This window comes from Hoplias malabaricus, chromosome 12 (assembly GCF_029633855.1).
Source record: "Hoplias malabaricus isolate fHopMal1 chromosome 12, fHopMal1.hap1, whole genome shotgun sequence".
Lineage (NCBI taxonomy): Eukaryota > Metazoa > Chordata > Actinopteri > Characiformes > Erythrinidae > Hoplias > Hoplias malabaricus.
Genome location: NC_089811.1, coordinates 12,391,698 through 12,414,930, shown reverse-complemented (window position 1 = coordinate 12,414,930; position 23,233 = coordinate 12,391,698). Strand labels below are relative to the sequence as shown.

At 37.8% G+C, this 23,233-nt stretch overlaps 1 protein-coding gene across 1 annotated transcript in view; it reads left to right on the top strand.

Moving 5' to 3' along the window:
• The first annotated feature begins 2,394 nt into the window (after positions 1-2,394).
• The window catches only part of lypd6 (LY6/PLAUR domain containing 6), a 37,175-nt gene continuing 16,336 nt past the window's right edge, over positions 2,395-23,233 (top strand). Inside the window, exon 1 of the mRNA XM_066641341.1 lies at positions 2,395-2,540. The gene's annotated coding sequence lies outside the window, so the exon portion shown is untranslated. The remainder of the gene's footprint in view (positions 2,541-23,233) is intronic.

The window sequence follows — 23,233 nt, the reverse complement described above, 5'->3', positions numbered from 1 at the left end:
TCGGGGGTGGCACGGTGGCGCAGCAGGTAGTGTCGCACTCACACAGTTCCAGGAGGTTGTGGGTTCAAGTCCTACTCTGGGTGACTCTCTGTGAGGTGTTTGGTGTGTTCTCCTCGTATTTGCCTGGGTTTCCTCCAGGTGCTCTGGTTTCCTCCCATAATATAAAAACACAGGTTGGTAGATGGATTCAATATAGTGACTCAAAAGTGAACATAGGTGTGAGTGTGTGTGTCACCCTGTGAAGGACTGGCGCCCCCTCCAGGGTGTGTTCCTGCCTCGTGACCAGTGATTCTGGGTAGGCTCCGGCACCACCGTGACCCTGAATTGAATAAGTGGTTACAGAAATTGAATGAATGAGTGAAGGAATTGTATTCTGTTCAGATGACAAAGCATTGCGTATTCATTTGTCATTAGTATTTTTTAAAAGCAATATATATGTATATTTCTTAATGAAACACATTTAGACTCTTGGACTAGGTGAACAAACACATCGAACAAAATAAATTTGTGCTTAAAAACTAATACTTTTCGTGTAAACTGCCAGCCAATTATAAAGCAGGGGCGGGACCCTATCAGCAAATCCCAGCAATAAGAGGCGGGATCTACCCGAAAACAGGTGGGGGAAAAAAAAATCATAAAACTTCCATTCAGGCTTTACTGCTGTGACCTTGTGTCATCATGTAAAGCTTTTAAATGTGTAATATATAGGCCATAATCATTATCAACTATTGTGTATTGGAAATTTTTACATAAGTGGAAGTGTAGATTTATTTTTTTTTATCCTATATACGGCTTATTGCTGGTCATTATCATCACACACAGTGGACAGTCCAGTGTAGGAGAGCCAAAATTTGGCCCTTGTATTTATTGCTTTATAAAACTCAAAGACACAAGGTATTTAATTTTCAGTTTAAATTCCCTTTAAGTACATTTGATATGTATGAGTAGATTAGACATAAACAATCCACACTCATAAAGAAATGAAAAGTCAAAGGTAAATAAGAGGTGATTCCAAAGCACAAAGTTGGAAAGATGGAAAAAGGACTTCTAACAACTCAGAAGGACTTATTCTCATCCCTGCAGTGACACTGACGTGGTGGTTTGTTAGTGTGTATTGGGCTGGTATGAGTGGATCAGGCACAGAAATGACCACTGGAATTGAGGGTGCCCAACACAAACTTTACAGCAACAGATGAGATACTCCCTATGACTTTACATCTTCAAAGTATTAAGTATTTGCATCTAATTGAGTAGACACTGTGTTTATAAACTCAAGCATCACTGCTGTGTCTTATCCACTTGTACACAGCAAATTCACCAGTGTTAAATCAACACTATTAGTGTTAAATTAACACTGTTAGTGTAATAATTTAACACTCTCATTGTTAAGTTAACACTAATAGTGTTGATTTAACATGGGTACTAATACAATACAACACAAAAACAAGCCACTGCCATGTCAGTATCACTGCAGTGTTGAAATTGATCCTCTACTCAAATGATACCTGTCCTATAGGGGTCCTGACCATTGAAGAACACAATGAAAAGGTCTATCAGTGTATGTAGAACAACAGATGGACTACAGTCTGTAATTTTAGAACTAAAATGAAGTGAACCTATGTTCAGCAGTGGGGTTGATCAAATGGACATTGATTGTATAAACAAGGGGAGCATTTTAATGTTATGGTTTATCTATGTTCATCCATTGTACTCTCTGCATATACATATATTAGTCTCTGGTGTTTACATGATGTAGTTTTACAGAAAGGCAGAAATGTTCATTTTTACTGCATTTAGGGCTTTTAAGGTTCTAATAAAACCTGAGGCGTAGTTTCTCAGTGACAGTGAAGATCTGCTTGGTCTTGTTTAGGAGAAACTCTTAAATCATGACATTAATGACCTGATAACTTACACACGAAGTAAAAGCACTTAAAGAGCTTGGTGGAGTAACTTAAAACCATCCTTAAGTTGAAATATTGTCATTAAAGATGAAACAGTAAAATGGAAATAAAAAGAAAAATGTAGATATAAAAATGTAAAGGCCTGGGTATTTAACTGGTGATGGTAAGGCAATCCCAAAAACAAACCCAAAACAAACAAACATGCAAACCAAAATAACAACAACAACAACAACAACAACAACAATAATAATAATAATAATAATAATAATTTTATTATACATTAAAGGTATTTCCGTTTACAAAAAGCAGTTCAACAAAATAAAATAAACCAATTCAAAATATTTAAAAATATTTCCTGAGATGAAGATCCGATCCATCAGCCAATCAGAGCGCTAGTGGGCGTGTCCCGTCTTAAAACGGGTGGAACACACAGTGCTTTCGCTTGTGTCTAAATTGCGGGGAATAAAGGTCCTGCCTAGGTGGGATACACACACGCACACGCACACACAGGCGCAGAGAAGACCTGAATAAAACTGGGAGGAACGTACAGAGAAATGGAGGTTTAACTGGCCGCAGTCCACTGGAGAAGGAGGAGAAGGGGAGTTGGAGAAGTTCTTCGAGGCTCTTCTGTGTTTCTCGGTGAGTAAAAGAGCAGCGTATTCTTGTCTTTCTGCTGCGTCAGTGTTTGGCTCAGAGCCGCAAAAACAACTCTCTGTTTCACTGTTTTAGAGAGGGGCTTTGGATGGAATTAGACCAGGTGGTGTCCTTTGGTACTTGACAGATAAACTTGAAGATTCCTCAGGGGTAATACGTTTATTGCTCGAGTTTGTTCCTGATGTTACTGAATGTATGACTTAGTAATGGAGTGGATATTACTAAGTATATCACTGAGTGCTTACCTGAGTATAGCATTTCACGTAGTACTGCCTGTATCCCTGATTATTATACGGAGTATCTGTATTACCTGTATTATATGATAAAGTACTGAAGTATAGTATGTGAATATTCAAGTTCATTTGACCCAGTTTGACCCTAACATCTTGAGCACAGTTTTTGTCCCCCTTATTTGTTTGTTTGTTGATTTGCATGTTTTGGTAATAATTATAAACATATTTAATTAGTATTAACACAGTTTATATTTACGTATTATGCTGTTTTTGTGTTTTTTAAATATTTTAAATTTGTGGCAGTAATTATATTTTGTGTTATATTATTTTGTTTGTTGTAGAAAGTATTTATATAAATTATATAGAAAAAAATCCCTTCTGGGCCTTGTTTATTTAAAAACATATGTAAAAATATTGGCGCTTGCAAATCTGAGGAATGTACGTTGTTGGCATATTTATTGTTCATGTGATGAATTACAATAAACCCGTCTAGGATTGCTATAATATTTGTTTTCACACTGAATATTTGCACTTCAATTTTCAAATAAATTAAATATTGCGATGCATATTTTGCGATTGCGTTGGTCTGTCAAAAATGTAATCGGGGGTTAATTCAGTGTCCGTAAATGGCAAACGTGGCAAACATGGAAACAAAGAACCATTCCCATAATGCACAATAATGGCTCCAAAATAATGACCATGTAGGTGCATATAGAGATTTTCTTTATTATTTGAATAATTTCCAGTGGGACACTCACTGGGCTTTTGCAATCTGTAATATTTTAGAAGCAAACATTTCAGGAAATGTCAATTATTTCATAAAAAATAAGGCTCAGACCCCAGTGGGTGACATGCACATGTTATGCCATGTATGTAGGCTCAATTTCACGCATTTGGTCAGTGTTATATGGAACTAATCATCAGTGAAACTGGGCTGTAGGACCTGCCAGTGTGAATATATCAACAAAGCAGGTGCAGGGCTGAGATTTAGACCCTACTCCGTGTCTCAGAACATACGAGCAGATGTTTACAATCTTGTGTGAAACCAGCATCTAATGCTTTGTGTGGTTATTGTGCTGATGTGGTGTTATGACTTCTATTTTCCTTAAGAATTCATTTTTTGACCCATATTCCAATAGGGCAGTGGAGTTATGGCAGGGCTGACCAGTATTGGCAATTATTTTTGTTAAACATTATTGCTATGCTGGCCTTTACAAAACCAATATCCTGTAATGCTTTAATATTTAATATGCAAATGAGCCTTCTAACCGCTCCCACTGTTAGTTTTACTGTGTCAAATTTCTTTGTTTTATGGACTGTGTGTTCATTGAATCCAAAGTAAATAATTTTTACCGGTTTTAACAGTTTTTCTGGTTTCTCTCACATTTGCATTAAATATGCTTTGTTATATTTCCAGACCTATTAAAGTAGTAACATAATTTCACTACAGGAATGGTCTGTATTTGGCATTTATATGTTATAGTGCATATACATATAGTGCAAATTTCTGAATTTAAGTTCACCAAAATATGGTTTAGTAGGTTTATAAAGATACACCATACACTGTGATAGCTGTATTATTTTAAATAGTATTTTAACTGTTATTGCCTTGTCTTCACACTTATTAATTGGCAGATGTGTACAGGTGCCAGTTTCATTTAATATAAGAACATGAAATTGATTTTCATACGTCCATGCATCTGGTTTGAATTGTGTGGCACTGTTTTATTTAAACTTTATTGAAACTTTTCATAATTGAATTATTGTCAGATTTTCCGTTGCAGTGGGTAAGAGTAATTCTTAAATTAATCTTAGGTTCATCAAGTAAATGCATTTGGATGGATGCTACATTGTTTGACAGATATTGATTTTGATTTTACAGGTGGGCAATAGAGTAATTTTAATCACTAAATTGATAAATTACATCACACTGTCTTATTGTTTTAGCATAAAATGCATGTTAACATTACTTATAGGACACTAACTACATTTTTTATTGAAAAGAGAACAGAACTGGCCTCATTTTTCTTTCACGGAACACAAAATGCTTCAGAAGATTAAAAACCATGAATGCAGGACGCACGGGTGGTGCAGCGGTCTAAGTGTCGGCCCAATCATTGAGAGATAGATGGTTCAATCCCTGGTGATGCCTCAGCCATCTGAGGCCAGGTAGAGAAAACTATCGTCCTTGCTCTACGTTGGCTCTTTCTCAGCCCCATCTGTCTGTTTGCGGTGGTAGCCAGCACAGCTTTCTGTCTGCTGATGTGGCGGATCTGGATACTGTGTTTGTATTCTTTAAGTGCTGACGGTAGCTCAGAAAAAGACATATTGTGATGGAGATATTTCACAATAACAATAATGATCAAAATCAACCTATTGCGTACATGAATTAGTGCTTTGTCTGAGTTTTACTGAATATGATTAACAGTAGAGCCTTGACCTAATTTGTCACTGACACCTTTACAATAGAATTATGATTATTTTTTTGTCACTACCCAATCACCACAACATTGGCACAGCGTTTAAATGCTTTTAATATTTATAACTAATATTCCATATTGTAATTATGCTCTTTGCTATCTAGATTTGAAAGGTTTGCTCTGCTTTCATGTGCATAGTTAGTTAAAGTCAGTGTTTCTGAGTGGTATTGTTACTCTTGGTGTGTGTAGGGAGAGAGTCATAGATAAAGAAGGGTGGTTACAGCCACAAAAGGAAGGAAACCCGTGAAAGATTCACACTCTCTTCAGCGTAGAGGAAATCCACAGCTCTGGAAACGAAAGCTTTGAAGTGTGATCTGAGAGAGAGAGAGAGAGAGTGAGAGAGTCTTTCCCCTGGGGGAAAGAGACTGAATCTTGAAAAATCTCAGAGCCGAGGCTGTGCCCTACTGACTTCACAGTGACAGAGATCAGACAAGTAGAGTAGAGCAGAGCAGTAGAGCAACAGCCGCACATTTTCATTCAATGGTGTACTTCTTTGCTCCGCCCACAGATACATTCCTTTGTAGCTGCTGTTGCCAGGCGTCAACCAACAGTTCCAACCAAGTTCATGTGTTATTGAAACTTTGCAGAATTTGATGGCATTCAGCCATTAGTGAGGTTAAGTATTAATGTTCGATGATACATTTGGGTCCACAAACACCTCTCTAACAGAGTGCCAACCATTCAGAGAACACCGTCCCACTGCTGCACAGCCCAGGGGCTTTATCCTTCTAGCTCACCCTTGATTATAAAGTTGTGCTTGGACATTTGATCTCCATAGGAGAGAATGATCACTAAAATGTGTCTAAGGAGCACCTGCACAGCAGAGCTCAAAGTCACCATGCTCAATGGCAAGCATCAGCTAAAGGGGTATACATATGGCATTTGGGCTGTGGGGCAGTAAAACTGCAGTGAAGGGTAGGTATCCAAATAATTATAATGCATGTTCACCCAAGACAATATAGTATTGGGCGATATGACTGCAAATCAATTTCACAATTAAAAGAATATCTTGTCTCGATTTATGATTAATGAATGTGTGTGTATATATATATATATATATATATATAATTTTTTTTCTTTTTTTATTTGCCCTCATATAAGGCTTTATGATATGGCCTAAATTAATATGATAAATATAAAAGCCACAGAAAAACTGCCAAGAACATAAGAAATATGACATCACCGTCTATCAAACATTTTGGCCTGGATTTGCCTAAAAGGTCTAAAAAACTAATATTTTTAAACAAAATTGTAAATTGATTGCTTGATTGGTTGCAACACCCTGTAAAAATGTCAGTATTGAAAATGTGTTTTAAAATCAATATCATTGTTATTTAGATATTTTATTTTGTGTTATATATTGGTTCTGGATTATTTTTGGTGGATATTCGAATATTCGGGGATTGGGGTGGTGTAACTTCTGACACCTGCTCTAATATCCCTCTCTCCAGGTGCTGTGGCTCACAGTGAAGCTTCACTAGCTACGTATGCTCGCTTACTAAGGGCACAGTATACACAATTTAACCAGTTTGAGTGGAGGTTCTCTAATTTCAGGCACAAAGCTGACAAAATGAACTGTAGCCTTGCCATGCTTGGTTGTAAGTAGGTTGCTGTAGCGTGTTAGCCAGTTTTATGTTGACATATCTGAATAAATGTGGAGTGGAGGGTAGCCATTATCGATAGCCATATTTATTTAAAACAAACAAACAAACAAAAAAAAAAAACAAATATCCAAATCTCAAAATTGTAAACTGAATTCCTACCCAACAAACGAATATCGGAATTTTCGGGGCCAGCCCCGCGTCAATATGTTATTAAAGCTGGGATATTTTTTTCCCAATGCAGCTGGGAGCATGTTAGTCTCTTTTTTGAGCCATGCACTGTTCATATTTGATGTGATTGTACTTCAAGTGTTGAAACAGACTGTTGCTCGTCACTGAATCATTTTTTTCATCTATGTTCAGTGTCATCTTCACTAAAGTCAAAACACATCCAAACAACAGACACACTCTCCTCCATGATGCTTCTATGTGGCAAATTGGATGGGACAGGGTACTACATGCTAATTGGATGACTACATGCACAGTAGTGTGGTTTTAAGGGGACAGTACATGAACACACCATGGGCGATGTATTATTAACAAATAAAGGATGATATATTCTCTATCGGCAATATAGAATATGAAATTTTAACTACAGAAACTAAATAAAGGATGGTCAGTAAATTGATTAACACTCAATAGCTTAATTCCTTATTTAAAATATTATTAGTTGCAGTCGTAAGTGTGATAGTGCAGAGACATACGTATAAACAAGCTTTATCTAAGCATACTGATACTTACTGTTAAAAGTACAGTAATGCAATAATGCAGTTCCAGCCGTGTAAAGAGCAAGGGAAATGCATTAGATCAAGGCTACATGCATAAATAGAATGGAATTACAGGGTTATATCCAAAACCCATCTGGGATGGTGATAGCTGGATGGCGGTGTGGCAGCACTTTGGGTCATGGGGGTGTCAGCCCAACAAAGGACCCGGAGCGAAGAATATTTTAGCGATGAAAGGGACCTCACTGGCGTAAAAAATGCATTCGTTCATGCTGTAGTCTTAAAGAGCCCAAGCGCCTACGCAAGGATCCTAACAGGCGTGCAGTCCCTCGGGTCCTGTTCATCTGGGGAGGGGTGAGTGTGTATGAGTGCTTAAGTGTGTCTGCGTATGTGTGTTTAGGACGCTTTCATGCTCATAAGCTAGGCCCAGGACTTAGCTCTAACCACCTACATATGATTTCCTGCATATGCTTAAGACCCCGTGGGTTGAAAATGAATATACATCATTTTGGGAGAACTTAAGGAAAGAGAACTGCTCAGAAATAATGCTATAGTTTCTCATAACTGGATTGTTATTTTACGAAACACTGTCAGCAGAATGGCACTGTATGCCCATTTTGGTGGGATAACTTTGCTGCTCTTCCTGTTCTTAACAGTCATACTTTCCTTTGACCTTCCTCATTCTGGTGGTTTATGTTTTATCTAATCTCCTTAGAATTAAAGAACAGTGAATTAAGGTGTAACACAATATGACTCTTACACAATAACATATATTTAAACCAGTTGATATACACACAAAAAATGGCTAACCTAAAGTATGCTTGTAATAACTGTATATATAAAGCTCTCAGTTTGAGGCTGTTGTTGATGCATGTGTTGTCATGGTTACATCCTGAGGAAGAGTGATGGATAAATCCTTACATCTTGGTGGCAGTTGATGGATTAGCCTGGTTCTCCTTGCCCTCATATCCCATTAGCTCTGATGCCTTTGAGAAATGGGCTGTCACCTGGTGTGTTCAGACCAGATTTATGCTCATTAGGACAGACGCTTTCTGTTATGGGGGCTCCTGATGGAAAGTGAGCCCACATCAGACGACCCTTAGCGACATTCGCTGAAAAAACAACAGGCTCCGTTCCACGGAAAAAAAGCCAAGCTAGAATATGTAGGAATGAGACAATTTCCCTGGATAAAATGACTGTTAACATGTAGAATTTTGTGGACATTTATACACATTTATAATATTATTTCACTAAATAACTTTAGTAACTTTTAAACAATAACTGCTTAACGATTAGACATGAAGAATCAGTATCACTATTTTCATATCCAGAATTATCATAATTATCAGTATTATCATGGCATTGTTATATTATGCTAAAATGTACTTATATACACAACATTTTATACTGAATAACAACAATTGCCAGCACTATATATATATACAGTTAAATAAAGAAGTAAATAAAATAGACCTAAATTAACTATAAATTCTATGTCTTTTTTTCCTTTTTGTCATAATTAAAGCTATGAAAATCAAGTGAGATTTAGATAGCAATCATTATTAGATTTGTTATACAGGTAATCACTAATATATAGACCACAATTTTATTGTTTTGTGGAAATATGTTTGCTACAGGGATGAAGTTGAAGTACCTTTTTAAGAGGCATGTTGGCTGCAAATAGTTCATAGAGCACAAAGAATATGCACTTGAAGGATTTAAGGTGGAACGTAATGTTAATATTAGTGGCAGAATGTTATCCAGCACAGTTACAAAAAGGTATCCCATTAGCTTACTACTCCTGATTTCACCTCCCCTGGTTTTGAGGGTCCATATAGCATGAAACCAGGACATGAAACCAGCTCTGTCACTGCACCATGTTTCCCCTGCCACAAAACAAACCAATTTTACCTGCTGGGCCAGTGTAGTTGCATCTGGGAGACTAATTTTGGTTAGTAATTTATACTATGGTTTACAGTGAAACTGGTAACTGTTTCATGTCTAGCAGAGATGCCACAACCTGCCATGTTACAGTAGATTAATGCATTGTTAGGAGTATTGTCCAAAGTCCCTAAAATGATGTACCATGGTGTGCTAATCAGAGCAAGGATTCAGGCCCTCGTCTTCTTCATAAAAGGCAGTGGTATTACCCACTTAGCTAAAGCAGCTATTTTCTGTGGAAAACAGGCCCACACCAAATGACCCACAGTGACATTAGCTGAAATATCACCATGCTAAAAAACATGTAGCCAAGGCAGATGTGGTCCAGATGGTTGCTAGAGAGGTTGAAGTGTGTCATTTAAAACCTGCTAATGACAAGTTTGAGGTTGCAACACAGGCACGCAATACGGGTCATTATGAGCCATCCGCTATGGACCAGCATGAGGGTCATGATGCAGGTGTGAGGAATGTTCTTCAGGGTTGGGTTCTCAGGTGTTCTAGACCTCTGCTGATGGGTAACGACTCAAGTTACAGATGCTAGCTCGCTTGTCACATCTTACCTAATCCTTCCTGAACATGAGCGGTTGACAAACGTAGTCTGTTTAAGTGCTTAGAATTCACTAGATGTCAACGAGAGCATTGTTTACTTTTTAGATGGTGGTGCCTTCTGATCTTCGTCAAGCTCGCCTAGAATGCACAGCACTCCAGGCAAACCAGGCGTTTAACAGATACATGCTGGAGACATGCAGAACATATCTTTAGAACTGTTTATCCAACATTTTCTTAAATCAAGGATATTAATTGATAGTTTATACCCTCTGTGCTGCAGTAACTATGCTTTTGGTAAGACTTTACATTAGATGTTGCTGAACATGTCTGTGATTGAGCCTTGAGATGAGTAATAATGAGGTCAGCTACTGAACACAAATACCAGTCCAGCTCATCCCATGTGTATTGTGTATTGCACCAGTGATCCAAATTTTAATCCACAACACTCCAAAAACAATCCAAAGCAATCCAAAATTCAGAGCATGTTTCCTCACCATTTACTAGCTCTGTGGTTTGTTAGTGTACTGGAAAAAAGCTCAGTGTTTGTACACAGCCCTGGCTCTGTAAATAGAGAAAAAACTAAGGGATTTGGTCTGAAATGGCTCAGCCGTTCTCTCTTGATTCATTGGCTAAACCACTATAAATGGCATCTGGGCATGTCTGGATATTGGAGAGACCTCTTGAAAAGCATTGAAAAGCATAAAAAGGGATGAGGATGTTGCTCTTTTCCTGCTCCATATGTAGGTAATATTGAATTTTTGTAGCTTTTACAAATTACTAAAAGGGAACTGTCTCCAAATTCAGGAGACTACTGCATGAAGGAAAACTCCTACTGAAAGTGATAAAAAAATAAATGGCTCAAGTTACAAATGAGTTTATGTGGTAATTTAAGCAGTGAATAGAAACTTACAGATGAGTTCAAATTCAACCACGTACAAGGTATAATCTGTTTGCTCAAACACACCTTTCAACCTTAAAAGATGCAGAGCTTCTGAATGAAAACACAAATCTTTATGCTTGTGTGGCTGGGACAAAGCATTCGGTTTAATTTCATGCTTTCCTATGACAATTGTAAAGGATGTTTATGAACATCTTAAATAACAAAATGTAGTAAAAATTTCGAGCATTTCCAGTACTCTTATTTAATCAGTAATGTGACCTTAATGTAGTTGTCTTACATTCCCTCCCAGGCTTTTCTTTTTTTTTTTTTTAAATGTCAAACGGAAATACCACCGTTTTATGGTGTAGGGGTCAGTTAGAGTTGCGTGACTTCAGGGTTTCAATAAAACCCATCAATGTCTGTCTGTGTCCATACAGTGGCCCAGAAGAGGACGGTGGGTGGGAGGAGGCCCTGGGCCTGGACAAAGAGGAGCTAGCCCAGAGTAAAAGGCACTCAGTGCTCAGGGCTTCTTGCTGATGTGTGTGTCCATTAGTCAGAGAACAACTCTGAGGGGGGAGCAGTAGGGAGGTGCACTTCTTCATCTAACCTCTTTGTTAGCCACAATGGCACACGGTCTGAGGATAATGACACTCTCCTTCGTGGTCTTTACGCATTCCTGGAGAGTGCAGCGAGGCGTACTACACACTCCCTCTCAGCTGTACATTACTTATGCTCTTTTTGAATTATTTAGTGAAGTTTATGCTTCGCGTTAGCCGCACGGCTGCATCGTCTAAGATCACTGCCCCTGAGGATCATGGGGTTGTTTTAACGCTTGTTCAAAAGCCTGTTCTTCACTTGTATGAGGTATTTTGGATTTTCCACTAAAACTGAATCAGAATTTAAGCCTGATTGAATAAATATTTGGGAATAATGCTAATACATTGACTGTTTGGAAGTTGTTATAAAGAATGCAAAATAATTACAATTTTTGTTTATAATTAAAATTAAAAACACTGTCAGAAAAAACTTTTCATTTCTTATAATAATGTAGTAGTAATGTAGTAGATGTAATAATGGTCCAAATCTCCTAGACATGCATTTAATCAATTTAATCAAATTTCTTTTCTTTTTTCTATAAATTATATTTATTTTAACGACATTAGAAATATAACTTCAAAATATAACAAATACTGTATAACAAAGCTTTGGTCCCATCACTGGTAGATCACCAGTCTGTTCCCTGGTGATGCCTCAGCCATCTGAGGCCAGAAGTCGTAAGAGAGCTCAAAAGGTGGGTGATGTGCCCCCCTCCCTCCCATCATCAAATGGCACAGTGCCAGATGGCACAGACCTCTGTCAAAGACTGCCTGGGCAGTCAAAGCTCTCCACCAGTGTGTGGGACAGTCCAGTGACAGGGCATTTGCCGCAGTGTGAAAAAAGATGCTGGTCAATAAATTAATTAATTCATTCATTCATTGTCTTTAACCACTTATCCAGTTCAGGGTCGCGGTGGGTCCGGGTCCTACCCAGAATCATTGGCCGCAAGGCAGGAAAACACCCTGGAGGGGGTGCCATTTCTTCACTGAGCGACACGCACTCACACATTCACACACACACTCACACCTATGGACACTTTTTGTGTCACCAGTCCATCTACCAGCGTGTGTTTTTGAACCGGAGGAAACCCACGCAGACACAGGGAGAACACACCAAACTCCTCACAGACAGTTACCCGAAGCAGGACTTGAAACCACAACCTCCGTGCCACCCCGTCAATAAATTAATTTAAAAAAATTATCCAGCCAATTATATCATGGTGCATCACTAATAAAAAAGAAATGATTAATAAAAGAGAATAAAAAAGGCCTGATGTGACATTAGAACTAAATTCAAATTACATATAATAATAATAATAATAATAATAATAATAATAATTTAATAATAAATGAATCGCACTGGAGTAGTTTTCATTTAAGAGAATAACTGGCTGCTGTTGTTAGTTTTCAGCTGTTACATTTCTAAAATTCCCAAATAACTGAAATTCTTAAATATTTTTACTAACACAAGTAATGTAGAGTATTTTTCTGATTTTTGTTATATTGTATCATCACATTTAAGATGCATTTTTTTTTAATGTTTCATGATTGTCATTGAGACTGTCATGATCTTCATGAGCCAGACTGGGATTTCAGTGTCAGATTTTGATGCTAATTAGCTCCTCCTGCGCTTCATTTTAGTTCTTTTCTGAGCAGATGTATTCAATTTGTCTTCCGTGGGGCCTCTTCCTCCCTGTTGTGAAGTCTTTTTCTGTCAGTATGTTGAGGTTTAAAAGCCGTGTTTTAAGCCATGTTCACAAGGCTCAGTACAGAACTTCACATACATCCGGGCCTCTATATGTCAGTATCTGTTGTGTCACATGAGGAAGATTCTTTTGTAGAAAATGGCAGTTTGATCAATGTGACACACATTCTCTAGGTGAGTAGGATGACCCTCCATCTTCCCATCATGTAGGGAGATGGGCTACATCTTAGTGTGTGAATCTGTTATCTAAAAGAACATTACCGAATTTAGTGCTGTCCTCCAAGCATGTTGGGCACTGGTAACATTTTGTTAGTGCCAGATTGAAAAGAAATTATGCTTCACATGTCTCAGAAGAAGCATCATTTAGCCTACATCTTCTCAGCTTGGTAGATTTGTCTGTAAGTGGGTGAAAATGGTTATGACTAAGAATAGAACAGGCAATGTTCCATATACTCTCTGAAATGAAACACACAGTTGGCTAGTGCCAATATCCATATGCCTTATAACAGTAACAAATAAATCTTGGTTATGATCAAATATCATCATATTTCCCACTTCAACTTACCAGAATGTTGTTGTCTGCCATTTTTAAGCAGTCAAACCTCACCATTCTGCTTTATTGTATCTGGATTTAGCTACAGAACCATGTAAAATTTTGCAGTAAGGTCTTCAGAACACACTTGTCTTTTAATGCTGTTTTATAACAGTATGCTAATGGCTCTTCCCCCTGCTTCCTGTGTGTATTTCTAAATTCCCCTGTAGAAGAAGCTGAATGTGCATAAGTTGCATCCACATATAGATATTCCTCTGTTTCTCCAGAGATGGTTCTTTTGATCATTTCTTTTTGAAGTTCAACATTTTGAATGGATGCTATCTGTGCTATAATTCAGGCTTGAAATCAGGGTTATTTTTTCCCCCACAAAAACAGCATATTATGTCTTTCCATGCTCTAGTATTGAAGAATTACTTGTAGGATACACTGTATGTCCAGAATAACAGCAATTTTAAGTTACACTTCCTGCTGTACAACCACTTGTACACACATATTGTAGGCCTATATTCTCCAAAGAAATGAAATCTGAAATGAAGAAGGATGAGCTGGAGCATCCAAACATGAAGCTAAGCTCATCATGTCCAATACCAGCTTTTGGTTAGGATGGTGGAAATGCCCCGTGTGTTTTTTGACCGTGGGAGGACACCCATGCAGACATGGGGAGAACACACCAAACTCCTCACAGACAGTCACCCGGAGAGGGGCTTGAACCCACAACCTCCAGGTCCCTCGAGCTGTGTGACTGCGACACTACCTGCTGCACCACCATATATAATATAATATAATATAATATAATATAATATAATATAATATTTATTTATTATTTATAAAAAATAATAATGTAATAAAAAAATAAAAACAAAATCGGCTTTGTTCTACAAGTAAAATGAAGTAATTTTTTTTTAATAACAGACTGATATGAGTTCTGGACTGAAACTAATGTTCAATAAATAAACAATAGACACTGAAAACTCATCTACCTCAGTTTGCCTTAAAAAGAAATACACTCCAGCATTGTTTTTTTAGATTACAATAAATACTACTATAAGCTTAAGGTGTTGTCTGCTATAATACACTTATATATTTACTATATATATATATATATATATATATATAGTACCCATATAATATATTATACACATATATTTTATATACAATCATTCATCCATACATTAGACACTTGCCAAAACAATTTGTAAGACCAACTGAGCAAATTATGGCATCAATTTAAAGAGTTCTCTCTCATTCATTTATTTATTTATTTATTTATTGGCACATTTTGATTTATTTATGTGCTTTTTGTGTCCTGTTCTGCTATTTACACATTTAAATAATTATTATGTAGTAAGTTTCTATTAAAATCTGTTTTTATGTCATTATATTCTTTATGGAGAAGTTAAGGTCTGCAGTTGTTTATTATATTTCATGGTCTAGAAATGACTAAATAAATAAATGAAATACACAAATGAAAAAATTATGACAGTAAATTGCTATCAATTAGGAATCACTGTGAAACATTTGGTCTTCTGTTTACAAACAGAAATGTGGTGCCAATTGAAAGAAATAATTAAAACTGCATATTTTGAAAAACTATTGAGAAATAACGGATATAAATGACATTGTACTTCTGTTATTGTTTGTAATGATGGTTAAACATGCAGCCAGTCACCCGTGATCATGGTGTGAAGTGGATTTGTTTCCTGCAACTCCTTTTCTTAAAGATAAAAGACACCAGGCAAATGCCTCTCCTAAGAAATCTCAATTAGCTTGTGTTGTTTTTCTGTGGCTCTGGTGCTCAAGGGTTTAACCCCTCGTCCCACCCTTCTGTCCTGGGCTTTCTGCAGCTGCTGCTGGGATATTGTATCCCTCTTGCTTACCCTCCCTCATATGCACCCCAACCAAAAAAAATGGTGCATCTTAGCAGCCCCTTCAAAGGGATTTTCTCTTTCTCTTGCCCAGTGCCCTCCAGAGGGGCTTAACCCCTCAAAACAATGGGGTGAAAGAAGAGATGCCTCTGCTGAAGGAGGTCAGCTGGCCACTTAAACTTTGAGCTACATTTTCTGGCCTAGAGTTGTGTTAACCATACTGGGCAAGATCTTATACTGTAGGGCACTGATTTTCAGTCTTGGTCTTGGAGGGCTGGAGTTTTGTGCTCTAACACACTCTCTCCAACTCAGTCTTGTTTCCTATTAAAATTCACCATCAGTGAACAAAGAACCAAGTGTCCTCTATATGTTTTTGTAATATTTGTACACCTCTGCAATGTAAATGACAACGTTCACAATACAAATGTGGGCATTATTGTTTGTGCCTTTGATTTTCTTTAGCTTCAAGTTGCCAAAATCCAAGTGTGAGGAGACAGAGAGAGGGAGTATGTATAACTTAAACCCTTACTAGGGGTGCCTGGGTGTGCCAGCTCACACCCATTTACATGGTCTACCCTAGTCACACCGTGCAGAGCTGTGAGAGTGAGACAAGCAGTTGGTTCCTCTGTAACATGTGAATTTAGACACTGCTTCTTTTCAAACTACAACAAATGCTTAAGACCAATAACAGCACAGGTCTGTCACTTCAACAGATGTTTGCAGTGGCTAGCATTGCACAGTATATCTTAAACACCCAGGTAGATAGCAAGGCCAGTTGTGTTTTCTTAGGCCTCATCCACAGGTATCCAGATATATTTAAAAATGATTTTGGCCTCCTATCCACACAAAAATGGCATTTTAAGCCACTGAAAACAGAGGTCCTCCAAGGTGAAGGTGTTGCATTTACGGGCCAAACTGAGCTTTTCCAAAATGCTAATGTCACACAGCATGCCTCTCTCTAGCTTAAATTCATATTGCTCCTTATTCCCTATAAAGTGAATTATATAAGATATAAATCTGCAATGTATACATGCAGATAGGACTTGATTTCAGATTCCCATATACAAAAAAATAACAAAGATAAATGTTTGTATTAGAAATATATTGATTACTATTAAGATGTAGATTAGATAATTTCATGACTTGTGTAGTGCACTACATAGGGAGTATGGAGTTATGGGGTTAAACCTCTGTTTCTCTTTAAGAGGTACTATGGCCCCCCTGTTGGATTGGCATGGTAATGCAACAATTTTTGTATTTTAATGGGGATATCTAGATTTGAATGAGGTAGGTTTGAGGAGCCAAATTTACTCTATTCCAAGGTGTAAAATGAGGGAGAAATATCACGCGTGAAATATGAGAAAGAGCCAACCATGAATGGGGGGTGAGTGGGGTGACTCTCAAAGTCAAATAAGGGTTGGTACCCTCTGAGGTCCCAGAGTGTCAGCGTGTGTGTCAAGTACTCGTCTGTCCGCCAGGATGAGAAGAGATAGAGGATGTGTGAAGTGACCTTTTCATATTTCTGTTCTACGAACACTGGTGACACTCAAGTAGTGCCCACCCTTATCCACCAGTGTCCTTTATGATCCTGACCTTTTTGTTTTTGACTGTCCAACTTATTATATGAATAATCTCATAATCTTATAGTCTTCTAACAATATTTATTGTCAGTTTTCAAGGTAGGAGATTTAATGCACACACTGAACTCATATGGCCCAGAGCTACATTCACCAGTAAAACCTGACTGTGCCAAATTAACAGAAGCCCTGTATTAAAAATAAAAATCAAGACTGAATCTTCAGAATGGTGGCTCTTTTAGAAAAAGTGCAAACAAAACCTTGAACATTTTTTTCAATTCATTTTTAATTTTTTCATTCATGTATTTTGTCTGAAGGTTTACTGCATCTTTCCTTATTTTGGAGCAAGCTGTGCTGTCCCCACTGTCTCATCTCTGTGCTATCTCCTGTGAACTTGCTATACCGGCTCAACAATCAATTTGATTACCTTAATTCAGTGAAGCTATTACCGTATTAATGGATGAGCTGTGCATGTTTTCTCAGGAGTCTGACAAATGAAACACTCCATGAACATCATTATTTATTCTTATTAATTAAAAAGAAATATTGGTCACAGATCCAGGTAGAACTGTCACTTGGTCCACATCTGGACCAAGGGCTGCCATTTGGTAATTCTTGTTTTATTAGCTAAAAAAGAGAAGCCTAAAACATAAAGTTCGTCTAACAGGTTATATCACATACTGTGAAAAGAACTGCTAGGGCAATTTACATTATTTTCTCTGTCCAAAAAAAAATGTCTCCCCAATATAATAATTTCACAGCAACTTTTAGCTAATGTTATTGTTGTTTCAAGGAATTTTGAACAGGTCCCATTGGGCAATCTCATAATTTTATAATTTTATAATTCTCATAGATTTTTGTGTTTAAAATGGAAACTAAAAGTAATGTGTGGCAGAAATAGAGACTTTTTTCTTTTTCCCAAATACACTTGTAGTGTTTAATTGCTTGTAATTTAAAACAATATTTTACGTGTCAATATTTATATTATCATTATGAAATTATGGAATTTTTAGAAGACAAGGTACTTTTTCTTTTAAGGTTTCTCATATGTCAGATCATGCCCTGTGGGACTGAGCTCAAAGTTCGATCCCTTGGATCTCCCAAAGTGCCAAGTGTCCAAGAAGGGGGATTAAGAAATTATCCAGCTGAAGTGGAGCACTTCAAAAGCACGGTGCTGAAGCAGAGTGTGTGTGCTTGTAGGATTTCAATTAGCCGCCTGTGATTCTTATCTGTCCTGACTCTTTTGGTTCTGGCTGGAACGGTTCAGTGCCATATGCCATGTGACGAGAGACCAAGGGTCCAGGCCAGGAATGCATTGTTCTCCGCTTTAGGCCTTTCACTGGTGTCAATGCAGATCCTCCGATTTAGCTACAGTCATGACATTTGAGCTTCTTTAATTTTGTGGAGAGCCTGCTCAATGTTTCAGGGCACCTTTTGTTTTGTAGTGAAATTACAATTTTCCTGTTGCAACAAATACACTATATGGCCAACAGGACACTTTACACGGTATATTAAAGTAATAAGCCATGAGAGGCCGTAAAAATCATCAATTTTTATTTCATAGATTCACAAAAGACTTCACAAAATATATTCTTCTGACACACAATGTAGTCCGTTAACAGTGAGCACTGTTGCTAGGCAACAGGAGCATGAAGGTTTAACTATATTATAATTATTATAATATTATATTACATGATATTATAATAATATCAGTAATTCTAGATTTCACTATTATTACTGTGAATTAATGAATTTATTTTCTTTAGTTTTGCTCAGTACCCCAGTTCCTTGTTTCCCTATTTGTGTTTTTGGTGCCTGTAGCAAACTGGAAAGGAGCCACAGCGGGCAAGTCTGCGGAAGCACCAGTGCAGCTCATTCCCCTTTCACTTCTCCAGCCTGGGTGCAATCTGGTCGGACAGGTTTTGAAGAAGTCACAGGAGAGGATTTGCATTTCATTTCCCTCCAGTGGGAGAGCCCTCCATTCAGAGGCTGTTTCACTGTGCTGGAATATCACGTTGCTAACCTGGGCTAGTCTTACCCACCTGGCAGGGGCTTGAGAGGAACTCCTCCTGAGCCTTTAACCGGGCCTCCAGCTGCTGCCTCTCCTTAACTCCACTTCCTCAGGTCCCCTACAGCCACTGACCTGGAGTAATAGTATGACATGGATGTCACCCAACAATATGACTGGGTGTTCTGTGCCTCGCTAAGGGGAGTTTGAGTTTCATAGCCCTTAAGAATGCTGACTTTGTGTACGATTGACAGGTCAGAATGAACTCAGAACTTACTGCTGAAATCAAAATTTGAGATTTTGGTGGACTGCCCTGATTGGACTCAATATAGAAGTTTGGACTGTATCAAAGTTCTGCTATTCTGACTAAATATCAGGTTCTGGGTTAAGTTTTAACACTAGGCTTTGGTTTAGTTCAGGTGTGGGACTGATTTGACCTATGTTTGCTTGTTATTGAAAGTTTTTATGTAGTTGATTTTTTATATAAATTTAAATGAATTATTTATTTTTTAGAATATTAAATTGTCATGTATTCTCTCTTTCTGTCTAGTAATGTTATAGTTTACTGCTGCAGAGTTTGAATTGGGTGTACATCAGTAGTGCATCAGTTATCTGCTCAATATATACTGAGATAGTTGTAGGATAGTTGAAAGATTTTGGTGTAGTGTATCTTTACCCTTGTTTATAATGCTTGCTCCAGGTTAGTTGGGCATTTCTGTTTACTCAAACAACATTGCTATGCACTGCAAATAAGTAGTGTAAAACCCATGCACACTAGCAGATAGCAGATTACCCATAATTCACTGAGTTGTTTGGTAAAAAAAACCCACATGAGGTACAATATGAAATCCTCTTGAATTCAGTTATCTATAATAGTACCGTACGTAGTGAATAAAACAGGGAATAGTGAATAGGGAGCCATTTCAGACTCATGATAAACAGACCTTATATCTTGAGAAAAATGACTAGGATCATCTGCGATCTCGGTCACATGACCAGCTCATAGTTCTGGAGTGTGGCTAAGGGCAACATGGGGGAACCAAACAAAGACAAAATACACAAGAGCACACAAGACAGGGGTGAATCCTGACAATCAAATTTAATCATCTGTTATCTGCTTGATTATGGCAAAAATAATCATTGGTCAGTTTTTGATCATTATGATTATTTAACATGATTGCTTACTGACCCTGGTATCAATACATGGTTTTAACAGTGACCAAGATGGCCGAAAGTGAGTTTGGGCTTTTAGGGATGGGTGAAAGTGCACCACTGTAAAAGTCTGGGGTGTGGGTACAACATGAGAAAAAATGAGAGCAACAATGTTAATCACAAAAGCAACACAATAATAGTTTTATCTTGATTAGCTTGTGGGCTGCACGGTGGCGCAGCAGGTAGTGTCGCAGTCACACAGCTCCAGGGTCCAAAAACACACGTTGGTAGGTGGATTGGTGACTCAAAAGTGTCCGTAGGTGTGAGTGAATGTGTGTGTGTCTGTGTTGCCCTGTGAAGGACTGGCGCCCCCTCCAGGGTGTATTCCCGCCTGTGCCCAATGATTCCAGGTAGTCTCTGGATAAGCGGTTACAGATAATGAATGAATGAATGATTAGCTTGTTTTCATCATTTTTGTAAACCAAAGTTGTAACTGAAAATAAAATGTAATTAATTGCAATATAATGTCTTGCTGTCATTGCTTGTAATTAGGGCTGGACGATATGATACAATTCCTCTTGGCTTTGTCAATATTAATATTTTTAAACTAACTTTAAAATGAACTGGACAGTGCCCTGCAACGAATGTCAATCAGTGACAAATGTAAATAACATACATTGAAATATTGAAAATGTGTTTAAAAATCATATCATTGTTATTGCGATATATATTGATATTGAATTATTGTCTAGTCCTACTTGTAATATAATAGTTATTTGCAGATATGATCCAATATGATTTTTATGTCATGGTGCATATACAAAGATTTGTAAAACCCCACCCCCTACTCCACTAACATTTGTTGGGCTTTGAACCAGCATTACTGCTACATATTCTAAACAATTTTGTAACTCCTGCCTTAAAGTCACTGTGAATTAATCAGTTGACAATGTGTAAAGGATTGATTGAAAGGTTCTTTACAGATATCCCTTTTTTGCAACTTTATTTCCAGTTTCAGGATCCAGAGAATTCAGAGAAATCCAGCAAATGTTGCCAGATGTCAGTCAAGATAGAATGTTTGTAGAACGCTTGGTTGTTAATCACTCACTCACTCACTCACTGCCTAATGCTAGAATGCCGTCCTCCTCTTCCAAAAAAAAGGAAAGGTTCTTTCTCACAAACAGTCAACCACAGGTTCCATTTTCTTGTTCTCACTGCTAACAGGCGAGTAGACTTTGATGACAGGTGTTGCTGCTAGCAGAAGGCCTGGCAGAGCTTAAGACAAAAACAGGCATTGAAGTTTTCCCCACGTGATGTTTTTGACTGAAGCCTTGGAAAATTGCCCTTAAATGGCATTTATTATGGGTTATATGTCTCAGTCAGAAAAGAAGTGGCATTTTAATTAAATTTCACATGCTGCCGATTTCGCTTTGGCATTTATTCTTTACATTAAGGCATTTCACTTCATGTAGATGTAGACAACATAATCTGTGTTTTTTAAAGATTCCAGAGGCTGTGGTTTAAGGTTTGACAGTTTGTTTTGTTTATATAGTGTCTGTTACGGAAGGAAATTGTGTTGCAACCTTTGGCTTGAGCAGATAGGCCTGTGTGTTTCTTTATCTGTATGACGAGTTCAGCAACTATTGTTAATCAGAATACCACACATCAATTTAGTATATGGTTGCAGTGCATATACAAGATGATTGAAAGACTAATTTGGTCATATGTTTGTAAGGTAAGATATTTGTAAGGTAAAAATAAAAGTAAACGTGTTTACTACACGACACAACATTTGTACCTTAAAATTATAGCTTCAAAATCATAGTGATATTCCACTGACCTGTAATATGGATCAGAAAACCTCTGTCATTGCTACTCCAGGATAAGTACTGAAGAAACATCACTATGTAATTTTCAGAGGAGGGTAAGAAACGACCCACCTCCCTCATAATCACTCTTATTCTTCTTATTTGTTAATAGAAAATAATAACTGAAGGTAGGAGGATGTAGCCAGATGACTGTGTGAGGGCAAAAGGATTGGGACGCCTAGATGCAAATCCACATAGATGGCGTTACACTAAAGTTTGAGATCTTCATTCTTAAACAACCAAAGGTGGCACTGCACAAAAAACTCGTTTTTGGCAACTTGTAGTGTATATTTATCTCTGTTCTTTTCTTGTGAAAGATTTTATCACATGTTGCACCTGCTTTGGGTTGTGGTTGTGGTGGTGGTTGGTGGGGAGGGGGGGGGGTTCTGATGTTATCCTTTCACAGCCATCCTGAGCAGATGACCGGAGAAGTGCCTCACTGGGGAAAGTTAAGACACCTTAACAAGAGATAACAGTGCAGAAGACGGGTGTGTGAGGATGGCAGGACACCTGTGGCCCCGGAACCTGATCCATGTTCTGTTGTCAGTGGGATGTCTTGGTTACATGAAACTTTCACCCTGATGCATTACTGAAGGGTTGAAGGTTCTCCCGCGAGTCTTAAAGGGTCGTAGCCCCATCTCAGTAGTGACTCCTTCCGAGCTTTATCTTGGCCTGTTACTCTGATCTCTGGGGGTTTGTGGCTCCATGTATGATCCTAATGCTATCTGTTTGACAAAAAATTCTTCCATTTGTGTCAGGAATTACAGACGATTATTACGTAACCAGATTAAGATTTGTGTAGGGTGTTGTGGCCTATAGTCATATACAAAACCAACTTGGTGAAATTACACAATTTGCTATTTATCTAAGAGAGATTATGTTCACATGCCCAATCCAGGATATGTTCCTTCTTTGCAGTCAGTAATTCTGGGTAGACCCCAGACC